The 17,090-nt window shown below is 41.9% G+C and overlaps 1 protein-coding gene across 1 annotated transcript in view; it reads right to left on the bottom strand.

Moving 5' to 3' along the window:
* LOC100081187 (glypican-5) overlaps nt 1-17,090 on the bottom strand; it is a 700,670-nt gene that overhangs the window by 17,109 nt on the left and 666,471 nt on the right. The gene's annotated exons all lie outside the window — the stretch shown is intronic.

A 17,090-nucleotide genomic window follows, 5' to 3' on the forward strand; every position in this document is an offset into this window, starting at 1 on the left:
GAACTAACATGAGCAGCGTGGCTCAGTGGAAAGAGCACGGGCTTTGGAGTCAGAGTTCATGGGTTCGAATCCTGGCTCGGCCACTTGTCTGCTGTGTGACTTTGGGCAAGTCACTTAACTTCTCTCTGCCTCAGTTACCTCATCTGTAAAATGGGGATTAAGACTGTGAGCCCCAAGTGGGACAACCTGATTCCCCTGTGTCTACCCCAGCGCTTAGAACAGTGCTCGGCACATAGTAAGCGCTTAACAAATACCAACATTATTATTATGAGCATCCATGCCTCCCAACACAAGAATCCTCCTTATTGAGTGCAAGTCACTGGGCTAAATGCCTTGGAGAGTGGAAAACAGTTAAAAAACATACTAGAGCAGGAGCCTCACATAGAACAGGGACTGTGTCTGACCTTGTTAACTTTTTATTACTGATTGATTTGTTAAGTGCTTACTATGTATAATGTACTGTTCTAAGCACTTCAATCAATCATATTTCTTGAGCACTTACTATTTTCAGAGTTCTGTACTAAATGCTAGGGAGAGTAAAATATAACAGCATAACGGACACATTCCTTGCCAACAGTGCGCTTACAGTCTGGGGGGGGAGATAGACATTAATATAAATAAATTACAGATATATACATCAGTATTCTGGGAATGGGAGGTGGAATGAATAAAAGGAACAAGTCAGGGTGATGCAGAAAGAAGTGGAAGAAAGGGAAAAGAGGGCTTTAGTCAGGGAAGATCTTTTGGATGAGATGTGCCTTCAATATGGCCATGAAGAGGGGGAGAGTAATTATTTGTCAGATATAAAGGGGAAAGACATTCCAGGACAAAGCAGGATGTGGGCAAGAGGTCAGTGGTGAGATACACGGTTTAGCATTAAAAAATACCATAGTGACGATAATGACTGCCCTATAGGACTTTTCATTCTGAGACAGTTCTCTGTTAAATACTAGTTCTCATTTAGAGGTGTCGAACAAACCGATATAAATTTCCAGTGCAGCATTCCACTGAAACCATCAGATGTGATCTCCCAAAAATCTCCCTTCTCCTCTCCAATCCTACTTCCCTCCTGCCTTTGTTTTTACTCTCCCATTTTACCCAACAGCACTTAAAGATATCTCCACCTTCTCTCAAAACCCAACCCATCAAAACACCTGAGTCATCTTTTATCACCTCCCTGATGAGCTTCTTCAACTGTTCTCTCTCCAGTAGCTTCTTTCCCACTGTTTTTGAACATGCTCATGCATTCACATCCCCAAAAATCCCTTCCCTGATCCCAAAACTTCCTCCAGTTATCTTTCTCCTACCATTTCTCTCCCAACTCCTTGAGTGAGTAGTCTACACAAGTGTCTCCACTTCTTCTCCAATTCTTGACACCCTCCAAACTGCACTCGTCATCCCACCCACAGCAGCACATCACTTATGTACCTATTATTCATTTATTTAGATAAATACCTGTCTCCTCCTCTTGCGTGGAAGTTCCTTGTGGGCAAGGAACATGTCTACCAACTCTGTTGTATTTTGCTCTCCCAAAAGCTTAATACAGTGTTCTGCACACAGTAAGCTCTCGACAAAGACTATCAATTGGTTGATTCCACACATCCAAAACTGCAACAGGCTTGGAATGCTCTTCATCAGTCTTAGGAAAATTCCTTTCAAGTTTTACCATAAGACAGTAACAGATGACACCCGGCACCGCAGTCTATCACTTAAAACAGCTTATCAGTTTCCCTTGGCATCAAAGTATAGAAGGAGAATTCCAGCTGCCAGAAATAGGACAGAGTGTATATAGTACTGATGATTTTAGACATGGGCAAAGGCTTATCAAAGTCATTAAACATATGCAAAGCATGCAGAACTTCTTTGGCCCATGTTTCTTGATACACTGATAGAACAGACTGCTTTAAGGTTGTTCAAGGAGAGTGTTAACCTGTGAAAACAGTGTGCATTCTAGAGCCAGTGATTCACATTTTATCAAATTGAAGTTTTACTCTCAATGGATATATGTCAAAATGCTCTGGGCCTTGGATTTTCCACATTCATCATCACTGAAGAATAATGCCATACATTTATAAATATGTCAATTTTAAAATACTTATACCTAAATAATTGTTCTTAAAAAATCAATGCTACACCTTGTTTTTTATAACATAATTCTAATTTTCTGCAGGTATCTTGCATTGCTCAGATAACAATAGCTTAATCATTGAGATTTTGTATTGGTGGACTGATATATTCTTATAACCACAGCCCCCACTTCCTCTTTTCCAATTATCTCCTTGGCCCCCTCATTCTTCACTCACCAAAAATGCTTCACTCCCTCTGCTTCTAGCCTCTTCACTCCACCAAAAATGCCTTACTTCCTCCCCCTCCATTTGCACCAGACCTTCATTCTTTCCACCTTCAAAGATCTATTAAGGTCACATTGCCTTCAGGATGCCTTCCCCAATTAAGTCCTCTTTCCTTGACACCACCTCTTTTCTTCATCATCTGTGCTTTTGGATCTGTACCCTTTGGGAACCTGGTATTCACCTCAATTTCAGCCCCATAACACTTATGTACATATCTATGATTTATTTATTTACATTAATTTCTGTCTTTCCACCTAGTTTGTAAACTTGCTTGGTTCAGGAACTGGTTTACCTCTCAAGTGCTCAGTGTAGTACTCTACACTCAATAAGCATTCAGTAAATATCACTACTTGATTGATAGACAATCAAATCAAAGATACACAAATATTATTTACTAGATTGACGCAGTGTGGTTCCAATGTTACATCAAACTCTATACAAAACCACAGCTCTCTAAATCAATTGTAGTGTCAGTGTTCTCTGACTTCTACAGCCAGTTTCATCAGTGCCATCCACATACATTTTAGCTATTAAATTTTACAAGTAATTATTTTAGGCTGACTTTATGCTGTATTTTATTGAGCTCATGCTGGAATTTTGTAAATTGTTCTCAAGAATTCTCTGAAAACTATACAAATATTCCAGAATGAGGACTCCCTTTGAATAAACTGATCAACTCATTTGCACTGACTGGATGGAAGACACTCTCCTTCCCTTTAGATATTTGGCTTTTATGTATAAACTTGGATCACATTCAATACTAAGCTTATTTAAAGCAGGGACTGTCTCATGGGAACACAGTACATTCTTAATATACACAATTGTCTGCTAATTCTGTTGTAATGTTGTTCCCAAGCACTTAGTCAGTGCTCTGCACACAGTAAGCACTCAATAAATACCATTGACTGATTGACGATGATGGCAAAAATGAATGCCTAGCTTAAACTGGGACTTGCCAAATAGATTCCAGATCCTTTGTCCCTACACTTCCATATCTGCCCCTAACACTCAGGATAGCTGAAGAGGAAGAGAAAAAGTGGAAAATCTTTGGATTATGTCCCTAATTTAAACAAAAATAACATGGTTAGTCTGGCTATGGTTGAGTAGCTATTTTCACTTTTTTAATGGTGTTTGTGAAATGCTTACCATGTGCCAGGCACTGTATTAAGTGTTGGGGAAGATACAAGCTAACCATGTTGGACGCAGTCCTTGTCACAGATGGGACTCTCAGTCTTAATCCCCATTTTATAGATGAGGCAAATGAGGCACATAGAAGTGAAGTGACTTGTCTAAGTTTATACAGCGGGAAAGTGGCAGAACTGGGATTAGAATCCAGACCCTCCTGATTCCAAGGACAGTGTTCTATTCACTAGACCATGCTGCTGCAAATACTTCCCTCTCTCCCTCTCCCTACAATATCCAAAAAGCTGCAACCCCACAAACTGATTTTGAACTTTCTAAAAGGTCTTTTCTTGGTTCTCACCTTAAATATTCTCAGAGAAAAATTACTTTTATCTCCTCTTTGTTGTTAGGGCTTGGAATTTCTATCTATATAAATTCAGAGGGAATAATGTAACAATTTCTACAATGGTTCTAAACATCATTTAACTGCATCAATATTCTGGTCTTAATTCTATGCTATATTCTTCTTAGTATGGGGTGTTTAACAATTCAAATAGATTATTTGATAAATTAAAATTCATTTCTTCTGGAAAATGTAAAACAAGCAGATGGGTACTCTGTAGGATCCTAAACCATGTGATTTTGATTAATCTTCTTCCCAGGAAAATGTTTGAAAATCCCAAATTGTTATTCAGATGTTAAGCCCTTAAGGGCTGTTCATTGTGAATGAAAAGAAACACACACACACACACCGGTTTCAAAGAAGTCTAAATAATTTCCCCCGAAGAAGTCCATCAATAAAAAAGGTAGCACTTGCTGAATTGTGAGAGTGGAATCCATACCAAGGGAGTTACAGAACTTCTAATGAGCAAGTATAGAAAAAGACTTAAATTTTTTTTTAAAAAACAAATACAGAGATTGCTCTTTTCCTTTGACAAAGTCGAATTATATTCTACATTATTGGGTTAAAAAAACTGCAAGAACATTTAAGAACTGAGGTAATTTTTGACAACCTTACATTAAGAATTGCATAAAGATGACCACTGCATCTAAGACCTTATAGATAAGGCCTACCTTCTCATATAAGCAATAATAATAATTATGGTATTTGTTAAGCACTTATTATGTGCCAGACACTGTACTAAGCACTGGAGTGAACACAAGCAAATTTGTTGGACACAGTTGCTGTGCCATAATGGGATCTCAGTCTCAGTCCTCATTTTCCAGATGTGGTAACTGAGGCACAGAGAAGTGGAGTGACTTCCCCAAGATCACACAACAGACAAGTGGCAGAGCTCCTTATGGACAGAAAATGCATCTACCAACTCTGTTCACTTGTATTCTTCCGAGCACCTAGTAGAGTGCTGTGCACATAGTAAGTACTTAATGAATACTATTGATTGATTGATTTTATTAGTGCACATACTTGCATAAATCGTTTTTACGTTCGTAATATGGTTGATTATATTAGTGCAATTAGTTACATAAACTGTTTTTACCTTCGTAATATTGTTTTACCTTCTGTCCTGGAAACAAAAATCTTATATTTCTGAAAATGTTGATTTTGGTTTTAACACCAAAGGAATTGAGACTAAAAACAGATGGGAAAAACAATAAAAGTCATATTTCCCATGTTTCAGTGATAATCTAAATTTCATACGTGATTATTCCCATATCCAAATACGGGACTAATTATGTTATTCAAACTAAAAGTATGTAAGTTGTCACTACTGGGTAAAACTTATTGCAGGAATATGACATTTTTCAGGAACTTTTGTCTTATTCACAGTTGATTTTTCTTAAATTCTCTCTGAACCAGAACAATTCTGTCTCAGCTTCTCCAAAAGCACAGATAAATCAGTCAATGGCTTTATTGAGCACTTACAGGGTGTGGAGCAATGATTCGGTACAATTGAGTTGGTAGACACAATCCCTGCCCTCAAGGAGTTTACAGCTACTTGGAGAGGTCAGCAGTAAAATAAATTGATAGGGGAAGCAACAGAGTAATAATAATAATAATAATAATAATAATGATGTTGGTATTTGTTAAGCGCTTACTATGTGCCGAGCACTGTTCTAAGCGCTGGGGTAGACATAGGGGAATCAGGTTGTCCCACGTGGGGCTCACAGTCTTAATCCCCATTTTACAGATGAGGGAACTGTGGCACAGAGAAGTTAAGTGACTTGCCCACAGTCACACAGCTGCCAAGTGGCAGAGCTGGGATTCGAACTCATGAACCCTGACTCCAAAGCCCGTGCTCTTTCCACTGAGCCATGCTGCTTCTACTGAGCCATGCTGCTTCTAGGGTAAAGGGTTATGTACAAAAGAGGTGTGGGGACTGTGATAGGATGATTATCAAAGTACTTAAGTGGTACAGACCCAAGTGAATAGGCAATGCAGAAGGGAGTACAAATGGGTAAGGAAGTGAAATGTTAGCCAGAGAAGGCTTCTTGGGGGAGATATGCTAATGATAATAATAATGATCATAATAATAATAATTACATTTGCTAAGTGCTTACTATGTGCCAAGCACTGTTGTAAACGCTGGAGTAGATACAAGGTAATCGGGTTGTCTGTCCCAAGTGGGATCACAGTTTTAATCCCCATTTTACAGATCAGGTAACTGAGGCACAGGGAAGTTAAGTGGTTTGACCATGGTCACACAGCAGACAAATGGCAGAACCAGGATTAGAACCCATGTCCTCTGACTCCCAAGCCCGTGCTTTTTCCACAAATTCACGCTGCTTCCCATGATATTAATAGGGATTTGAATATGTGGAAGGAGAAAGGCTATTTGCTACGAAAGGATAGGGAGTTCAATGCCAAAGGGTCAAGACTGAGTTTTGGTAATAGGAGTGTAGTGTTTGGATTGGACCATAGTCAGGATTAATTTGTTTTTTTGTTCAATCGTATTTGTTAAGTACTTACTACATTCCAGGCACTTTATTAAGTGCTGGGGTAGGGTGGACACAGGGTGGAAACAATCGATGTCAGTATAGGAAGAATACGTTTTGCATCCCCATTTTGCAGATAAGTGAGGCATAGAAAAGTGCAGTGATTTGCCTAGGGTCACACAGAAGACACCTGGCAGAGCCAGTATTAGAACCCAGGGTCCAAGCTCTTTCCACTAGGCCAGGATGCTTCTCTCTTCTATTCTACTATTTCTCCTAGCTCTAATTTAGTGAGGTTAGGTAGGAGGAAGAGACCTGACTGAGGGTATTAAAGCCAGTGGTAGGGAGTTTCTGTCTGATGCAGAGATAGATGGGCAACCACTGCAGGTTTTTTAGGAGGGGGGAGATGTGGACTGAATGCTATTTTAGAAAAATGATCCAGGCAGCAGAGTGAAGAAAGAATTTGTGTGAGGAGAGACAATAAGCAATGAGCTCAGCAAGAAGACTAATTAAGGAGTCTAGGTGGAATATGAAAAGTGCTTAACTAGAACTGTAGCAGTTAGGATGAGAGGATGGGATTCTACATTTCTAGACATCATGTCTATTAATTATACTAAGTTCTTAGTACAGAGTTCTATACTTGGTAGGTGCTCAATAAATAATATTAATGAACTGATTAATTGATTTTTCCACTCAGTTTATAGTCACAGCACCAGCAGTACCAAAAAAGCCCAGCTGCTGAACCAGGAGGGAAATGTATTCCACTTTCTGCCTCCTCTACTTTCTCCCTTTGCAATGAGACCAGTTTTTTAATCTGAAAACCACCACTGCCAACTTCAACCATGGCTGGAAATATATTATTATTATTATTATAGTATTTGTTAAATGCTTACTATGTGCCAGACACTGTACTAGGCACTGGATAATTATGGGTGTAATATGGATGTAATGGCCAGAGAGGTGGGTTAATGTGTGTGCATGTCTGTTTGTAGCGTATGTGTACTGGTGATGGGGGAGGCTGAAGATTGTAAAAGTGAGTCAGTGGGTCAAATAAGTATGTGAATTACTCCTACATTCACTTGCTATTGGTCACAACATACATGCTCTTCACTTGCCCTATACATGTTTGGAAATTTCCTTCTTAACTGTGAGCTCTGTGTGGGACAAAGATTGTGTACAATCTGGTTACTGTGTATCTGTCCCACTAGACTGTGAGCCCATTGTGGGCAGGGAATGTGTCTAGTTATTGTTATATTGTACTCTCTCAAGCACTTAGTACAGTATTTTTGCACACAGTAAGTGCTCAATAAATATGATTGAATGCATGAATAAATGAATATTTACCACAGTCCTGAGCACAAAGCAACTATTTCTCTCAGTACAGTTTTCTGTACATAGTAAGCACTCAATAAAAACCACTGATTGATTAATAAATATAGTCATTATCATTATCTTCTTACAGTGTTACCAGAGAGGGAAACAGTCTTTCAGTTTAGGGCACAAATCAAGATTTTTCCTCTTACAAAATGCAATTTGCTTTTTTTAATGGGTTCTGCTACAAATAGACATAGGATATTTTGTTACAAATATATATAGAATTTAGTAAATTAATTTTTATGAATCATACCATAAGATCTAATACTCTCATCCTCCATGCCTTCTTCCCTTCCTTTCTATGTGTGTTCTTAGAGTGTTCAGTCCATAATTTTATTATGTTCCTTTTATCTGGGGAAATAAGCTCCCCCCTAGGTAGTTGTGGTTTATATAGAACCTACTGGGATCAGACCACAGTACTAAATGCGGGGGAGTATACAAAGAAAGTAAAAGATGTGGTCCTGGACCTTGAGGAACTTACAAATGAAATGACGGGACTAATGGACACTAATTGCTAAATTTATAATACCATGGCCTCTATTCAAAAATCAATCAATGGTATTTATTGGGCTCTAATTGTGTGCTGAGCATTGTTCTAGGCATTTGCAAGAGGACAAGAGAGTTGGCAGACACAATCCCTGCCATCAGGGAGTTTACAGTCTCGTGTATCTTGCCTCAAGCGCTCATAGTACTCTACCAACACTCTATGAGCATTCTACCCACAGTAAGTGCTCATAAGTATGATTGACTGATTGATTTCCTAAATGGGATTGCACGGCAGGAGTTACAGTCCTTCTTCTCCTCTATTCCCTCCCCTCTTGTGCTTCCAGAACATAGTTTTCATAACAGTATTTGTGCCATCTCTTTGCAAGACAAGCCTTTCCAAACCAGAAGTCTGGGATTCCAATGACCCTGGCCTGCCTGATGCCTGCCGAGCCCAGTAGCTGTCCAGCAACACCCTCTGTTAAGACATATCCAGACCACCTCTATTTGTAGCAAGAGTCCCTTGAGATCTGGTCTAGGATAACTATTTCCCTGTTTGGAATGATTGCCAAATTGATAACCCCTTCCAGTATATTTACAAACAGATCTGTTAAGTGATCAGATGGTTCCTTTCTTTCTCATTTTTTCCACAAATAGTAGACAAGCAAGACCTTCCTAGAAATTATTGGAAGATGGCTGTATTCTGTCACCTGGAGTTTCAATAAACAGAACTGTGCATCAAAATAAATAAAAATATATTCTTCCCTCAAGTTACCTTTATATTTATGAATAAGAGATTTGACTCTGAGAATGAGTTTTCTCCCATAAAGTATGGACACTGAATTCATGAATAGATTTGCAAGAGTTTGGAGTGAGACACATAAGATAACCAGAAAATACTATTAACTTTGTAATTTATCACACTATTGTGCTGGTTGGATGTGCATAAACAAAAAATGAAAGGACATGGTAGATGAAATAGAAATTGTTGAGCAGTGGGTATTCCTGAATATTTTAGAATTTTAGTATATGTGCATAAACTTGATTCGAGTGATACTGCATCAATCCTGAAAAATACATAGTTGAAATTACTAAAAAAAATTAAAGTGCTATTTCTCATAAATTCCTCATAGCTATATATTTCTATTATTGATTTCCAGAATTCTGATTGGCTGCAGAAAATTGAAGTCGGCAGGTATAGTTCTGAGGTATTACTTCACTGTCTTGGTTCAACTGCTCTGCTTTAGGGAACACAGTCTTGTTCAACATGTCTACTCAGCTAAGAAAGCCACTATTCATTCATTCATTCATTCATTCATTCATTCATTCAATAGTATTTATTGAGCGCTTACTATGTGCAAAGCACTATACTAAGCGCTTGGAATGAACAAGTCGGCAAAAGATAGAGACAGTCCCTGCCCTTTGACGGGCTTACAGTCTAATCTGGGGAGACAGACAGACAGACAAGAACAATGGCAATAGAGTCAAGGGGAAGAACATCTCGTAAAAACGATGGCAGCTAAATAGAATCAAGGCGATGTACATTTCATTCATTCATTCATTCATTCATTCAATAGTATTTATTGAGCGCTTACTATGTGCAGAGCACTGTACTAAGCGCTTGGGATGAACAAGTCGGCAACAGATAGAGACAGTCCCTGCCGTTTGACGGGCTTACAGTCTAATCGGGGGAGACGGACAGACAAGAACAATGGCACTAAACAGCGTCAAGGGGAAGAACATCTCGTAAAAACAATGGCAACTAAATAGAATCAAGGCGATGTACAATTCATTAACAAAATAAATAGGGTAACGAAAATATATACAGTTGAGCGGACGAGTACAGTGCTGTGGGGATGGGAAGGGAGAGGTGGAGGAGCAGAGGGAAAAGGGGAAAATGAGGCTTTAGCTGCGGAGAGGTAAAGGGGGGATGGCAGAGGGAGTAGAGGGGGAAGAGGAGCTCAGTCTGGGAAGGCCTCTTGGAGGAGGTGATTTTTAAGTAAGGTTTTGAAGAGGGAAAGAGAATCAGTTTGGCGGAGGTGAGGAGGGAGGGCGTTCCAGGACCGCAGGAGGACGTGGCCCAGGGGTCGACGGTGGGATAGGCGAGACCGAGGGACGGTGAGGAGGAGGGCGGCGGAGGAGCGGAGCGTGCAGGGTGGGTGGTAGAAAGAGAGAAGGGAGGAGAGGTAGGAAGGGGCAAGGTGATGGAGAGCCTTGAAGCCTAGAGTGAGGAGTTTTTGTTTGGAGCGGAGGTCGATAGGCAACCACTGGAGTTGTTTAAGAAGGGGAGTGACATGCCCAGATCGTTTCTGCAGGAAGATGAGCCGGGCAGCGGAGTGAAGAATAGACCGGAGCGGGGCGAGAGAGGAGGAAGGGAGGTCAGAGAGAAGGCTGACACAGTAGTCTAGCCGGGATATAACGAGAGCCCGTAATAGTAAGGTAGCCGTTTGGGTGGAGAGGAAAGGGCGGATCTTGGCGATATTGGAAAGGTGAGACCGGCAGGTCTTGGTAACGGATCGGATGTGTGGGGTGAACGAGAGAGACGAGTCAAGGATGACACCGAGATTGTGGGCCCGAGAGATGGGAAGGATGGTCGTGCCATCCACGGTGATAGGGAAGTCTGGGAGAGGACCGGGCTTGGGAGGGAAGATGAGGAGCTCAGTCTTGCTCATGCTGAGTTTTAGGTGGCGGACCGAAATCCAGATGGAGACATCTTGGAGGCAGGAGGAGATGCGAGCCTGAAGGGAGGGGGAGAGGACAGGGGTGGAGATGTAGATCTGCGTGTCATCTGCGTAGAGATGGTAGTCAAAGCCGTGAGAGCGAATGAGTTCACCAAGGGAGTGAGTGTAAATTGAGAACAGAAGAGGGCCAAGAACTGACCCTTGAGGAACTCCAACAGTTAAAGGATGGGAGGGGGAGAAGGCGCCAGCAAAGAAGACTGAGAATGACCGGCCAGAGAGATGAGAGGAGAACCAGGAGAGGACGGAGTCCGTGAAGCCAAGGTGAGATAAGGTATGGAGGAGGAGGGGATGGTCGACAGTGTCAAAGGCAGCAGAGAGGTCAAGGAGGATTAGAATGGAGTAGGAGCCATTGGATTTGATAAGAAGGAGGTCATGGGTGACCTTAGAGAGAGCAGTCTCTGTAGAGTGGAGGGGATGGAAGCCAGATTGGAGGGGGTCCAGGAGAGAATAGGAGTTAAGGAATTCTAAGTCATCGGGTACATCCATATGGATGTTGACGTCCATGACCCGATGACTCCTCTGCTGCCCGCCTGCTATCCCTCCTTGACTCTGCCAACCTCCTCCTCCACCATACCGCGCCCACTCACCGACTTGTTCACACCCTCGATCTCGTCATCTCCTACCGCTGCACTATCTCCTCCCTTACCAACTCTGAAATCCCTCTCTCTGACCATAACCTTCTCACCTGCCTCATCTCTCACACTCCCTCCCCCTGCAAATCTTCCCTACTGCCCCACAAAGACATCCGCTCTCTTGATCCCATCCCTCTTTCCAGAAGCATCTCTCCTCACCTTGCCGCCCTGTCCTCACTTCCCACTCTCAATGATCAGGTCTCCGCTCTCAACTCCACCCGCTCTACTCATCTCAACTCTCTGGCCCCCCTTTCCCTCTGCCGCTCTCGCTCCACTAACCCACAGCCCTGGATCACCTCCTCTGTCTGCCTCCTACGCACCTATGCTCGAGCTGCTGAGCGCTGCTGGCGCAAGTCCAAGCACCAAGCCGTCCTCACACACTTCAAATTTATCCTTTCCTGCCTTAACTCTGCCCTCTCCTCTGCCAGGCAAAACTTCTTCTCCTCCCTCATCGACACCCATGCCCATCACCTCCGCCAATTGCCCCGGACCTTTAACTCTCTCCTTAGGCCCCCCTGTTCCTCCCCTCCCCCATCTCTCACCCCCAGTGATCTGGCCACCTATTTCATCACAAAAATCAACACAATCAGGTCTGAGCTCCCCAAAGTCACCCCTCCGCCTCTCCCCTCCCCCCACCAACCCTCTCCCCTACTTTTCCATCCTTCCCTGCAGTATCCTCAGAGGAAATCTCCTCCCTCTACGCAAGTGCCACCCCCTCCTCCTGCGCCTCGGACCACATTCCCTCTCACCTTATTAAAACCATCGCCCCTGCCCTCCTCCCTTCCTTAACCTCTATTTTTAACCACTCAATCTCCAATGGCTCCTTCCCCTCTGCCTTCAAACATGCCCACGTCTCCCCCATCCTAAAAAAACCCGCTCTTGACCCCACTTCCCCCTCCAGTTATCGCCCTATCTCCCTACTAACCTTCCTTTCCAAAATCCTAGAACGAGTCGTCTACAATCGCTGCTTAGAATTCCTTAATTCCCATTCTCTCCTGGACCCCTTCCAATCTGGCTTCCGTCCCCTCCACTCTACCGAGACTGCTCTCTCTAAGGTCACCCATGACCTCCTTCTTGCCAAATCCAATGGCTCCTACTCCATTCTAATCCTCCTTGACCTCTCTGCTGCCTTTGACACTATCGACCATCCCCTCCTCCTCCATACCTTATCTCACCTTGGCCTCACAGACTCCGTCCTCTCCTGGTTCTCCTCTTATCTCTCTGGCCGGTCATTCTCGGTCTCCTTCGCTGGCCCCTCCTCCCCCTCCCATCCTTTAACTGTTGGAGTTCCTCAAGGGTCAGTTCTTGGCCCTCTTCTGTTCTCCATTTACACTCACTCCCTTGGTGAACTCATTCGCTCTCACGGCTTTGACTGCCATCTCTACGCAGATGACACGCAGATCTACATCTCCGCCCCTGTCCTCTCCCCCTCCCTTCAGGCTCGCATCTCCTCCTGCCTCCAGGATGTCTCCACCGGGATTTCGGCCCGCCACCTAAAACTCAACATGAGCAAGACTGAGCTCCTCATCTTCCCTCCCAAACCCGGTCCTCTCCCAGACTTCCCTTTCACCGTGGATGGCACGACCATCCTTCCCGTCTCTCAGGCCCGCAATCTCGGTGTCATCCTTGACTCGTCTCTCTCGTTCACCCCACACATCCTATCCGTTACCAAGACCTGCCGGTCTCACCTTTCCAATATCGCCAAGATCCGCCCTTTCCTCTCCACCCAAATGGCTACCTTACTGCTACAGGCTCTCGTTATATCCCGGCTAGACTACTGTGTCAGCCTTCTCTCTGATCTTCCTTCCTCCTCTCTCGCCCCGCTCCAGTCTATTCTTCACTCCGCTTCCTGGCTCATCTTCCCGCAGAAACGATCTGGGCATGTCACTCCCCTTCTTCAAAAACTCCAGTAGTTGCCTATCAACCTCCGCTCCAAACAAAAACTCCTCACTCTAGGCTTCAAGGCTCTCCATCACCTTGCCCCTTCCTACCTCTCCTCCCTTTTCTCTTTCTACTGCCCACCCTGCATGCTCCTCTCCTCTGCCGCCCACCTCCTCACCGTCCCTCGGTATCGCCTATCCTGCCGTCGACCCCTGGGCCACGGCCTCCCGCATTCCTGCAACGCCCTCCCTCCTCACCTCCGCCAAACTAATTCTCTTCTCCTCTTCAAAACCCTACTTAAAACTCACCTCCTCCAAGAGGTCTTCCCAGACTGAGCTCCCCTTCTCCCTCTACTCCCTCTACCACCCCCCTTCACCTCTCCACAGCTTAACCCTCTTTTCCCCCATTTCCCTCTGTTCCTCCCCCTCTCCCTTGCCATCCCCTCAGCACTGTACTCGTCTGCTCAACTGTATATATTTTCATTACCTTATTTAGTTTGTTAATTTTGTTAATGAAATGTACATCACCTTGATTCTATTTAGTTGCCATTGTTCTTGTCTGTCTGTCTCCCCCGATTAGACTGTAAGCCCGTCAAACGGCAGGGACTGTCTCTATCTATTGCCGACTTGTTCATTCCAAGTGCTTAGTACAGTGCTCTGCACATAGTAAGCGCTCAATAAATACTATTGAATGAATGAATATTCCATTTTTTGGTATTCTGAACAATACAATAAGTGGTTTCCACTGAACTCAAAACACTAGAGAGTTTCCTCTTGAGACACCATATTACATTTGGGCAATGTTCCCTTCTTTTTTTCCAATGACAGAAGAAGTCCCTACAGACTGGTAGAGGACTAATATTATAGCCATTTAAAAGCTTTATGGATCAGATCTGTAATTACACAATGGCCATCTCAGTATCAATATCTAGAAAGATAATTGAATCATCATGCTGTTCATTTGTTCCAACTTAGCATGATGATAAATCATGCCAGACTAATATATCTCTCTTCTAGACTAATATATTTCTCTTCTATGACTCAGTGGCAGATCAAGTAGACAGAGGAGAGGAATAACCACTATCTATTTAGTCCTCAGTAATGTTTTTGATTCTATCCCGCATACAGTAATTATCAAATCCAGTGACATGGTCTCTTAAAAGCATAAATATAGTACTGTAAGTGGGCTGAGTAGCTAGCTTAAGGATTGTACTGATATGACAATTAACAAAGGTCCAATGTCAATCAAGGAGTGTCTATTGAGTGGTGACCCAAAGAAATTGATCCTAAGGCCAGTTTATTCAATATCTTCATTAAATAATTGAGAATATGCTTATCAAATTCTGAATCTGTGCTAAATTAGGACACGTTGTGAGAATGTTGGAAGAGAGGAATGAAATTCTACAGGGCTTTAATCAATTAGAAAAATGGGCCCAGAAAAACTGGACAGAATATGTTAAGGTCAATTGCAAAGGAAAACAATAAAAGCCAGGTAAAGTGGCAAAAATACAGCAGAAAAAATAAAGCCCATTTTTTTCCAGTCTTATCTCTTTATTCTCCTTCCTACACCTCTACTCAGCAACTTAAGTCTTAGGTCCTGCTTCCTGACAGAATCTAAAATGACAGGAAAATATCAAATGATACAAAACCTAACAAACTGCTTCTGCTGTACTTGGAGGAGAGTTTTGCAATAACTCACTAGTATTTATTGAACACTTTTTGGGTTTAAAAAGTGCATTCAGTAGTCACTCAATAAATACCCCGATGGATTGACAATTTGAAGCAAAGACAAAATATACCAAAAGCCCAGAATGTATAAAAGGAAAATTAAGTTAGTAGTTTAGCAATAGCAATAATAGAACAAGCAAATGCTCCTTTTATGAAATTAAGTTTCAGAAAGAGAAGCTTCTTATGATTGATTTTGTGGCCACTTAGCTGTGTAGCATGGGACTAAGACTTTAATAACAAAAATTATTAATAAAGGAACCATCTGCTATTCAGAACAATTCAGAGAAAAATGTAGTGAATAGATATTGGCCAAGATCCATTAGCTAATTCTGCAAAAGACCTAGGAATCTTTGTTAAACCAAATTCCCAAACAGAATTACCAAGACTTAATCAATGTTATAAATTGGAAAAAATACCACCAAGAAGATAAAAATACTAAGGTTTACAAAACGACAAAGCTTTTGAGGTTTAAGACTGAAATGCAAAGTTTAGTCTAATTACAGTCACTCATGTTCCAGACTTTTGCTTAAGGAAAGAGGATTAAAATTTACACTAAAAATCTAATCCAAGCACACAACTTATTCTCATCTACAATCACAGCCTTTGAACTAGAAATAAAATAAGATCCTATTCCATTGTCGAATCTCCAAATTGACTCACCCTAGCTTCTGCTATACCTTAAATATAGCTTAAGAGAGAAAACATCCTTAAAATATGAAACTCTTCTTCTGGTGGAGTCCCTACCAGGAGTAGATCAGATGCAGCCAGACTTGCTAAAGAGTAGCTCCAAACTCGAAAATTTAGGAAAAGTCAGAGGGCTACAACTCTTTCCCTTATACTTTGGCTTATACTGGGAAACTAACCCCAGAATGACCCAACAACTTCTGGGAGATATAAGCAAAACCAGTCCCTCTGCAACCTGGATTTTGTACTCATTCTGCTCTTTTTTTTCCTTGAAATTATCTTGACAGCCTTTTAGCCAGGATTTTTTGAAAGGATCTTAATTTCAAGATGCTTTGGCTGTGATCTTGCAGTCTAAAAAGTTTACCAAAGTCTAAGAAAAGGAGGTCTTCAGTGGAATCAGAAAAGGTTTGTACTCATTTACAAATTTTTCAACATACCGCCATAAAAGTCTTGAAGAATCTGATTTTCAAAATAAAATTAAATAACCATATGTAATTCTACTGTTAAAATGTCATTTCAGGCTCAATAACAGAATACATTTGAAGATTACCATAAAGTTTAGAATCCAAACTGACAAGAACAGAATTCAGAAGAATATGTACAAGTGAGAAAAGATGAATCCTGAAAAATCTGTGAAGTCTTTAAGTCTCCCAGGAGGAGAAGCAGCATGACCTAGTGAAAAGGGCAGGGTCCTGAGATTCAGAGGCAGAGTCTAATCCCTGCTCTGCCAATTGCTTGCAGTGTGACCTTGGGTATGTCACAATTTCCCTGTGCCTCAGTTCTCCTGTTCTCCCCTCTATTTAGTTTGTGAGCCCCAATCAGGACAGGAACCGTATCCAACCTAATTAATTTGTATCTATCCCAGAGCTTAGAACAGTGTTTGACACATAGTAAGTGCTTAACAAATACTATAAAGAATAATGTAGATTAATATCAATTTGATGATAGAAAATGCAGATGAAAATAGGTAGCTGGAAAATATAAATCAATCAAAAAATGGTGTTAATTGAATTATTACTGTGTGCAGAGCATTGTCCTAAGCACTTGCGAGAGTATAATATAACAAAGTTGGAAAACACATTTCCTGCCCAGAAAAAGTTTATTAATTACTAGACCTAAAATTCAATCGAGTTCAATGAGCACTTACTGTATGGAGAGCACTGCATTGAGTACTTGGAGGAATGCAGTAGAGCAGGTAGATGC

The sequence above is a fragment of the Ornithorhynchus anatinus genome, chromosome 10 (genome assembly GCF_004115215.2).
Source record: "Ornithorhynchus anatinus isolate Pmale09 chromosome 10, mOrnAna1.pri.v4, whole genome shotgun sequence".
Classification (NCBI taxonomy): Eukaryota; Metazoa; Chordata; class Mammalia; order Monotremata; family Ornithorhynchidae; genus Ornithorhynchus; species Ornithorhynchus anatinus.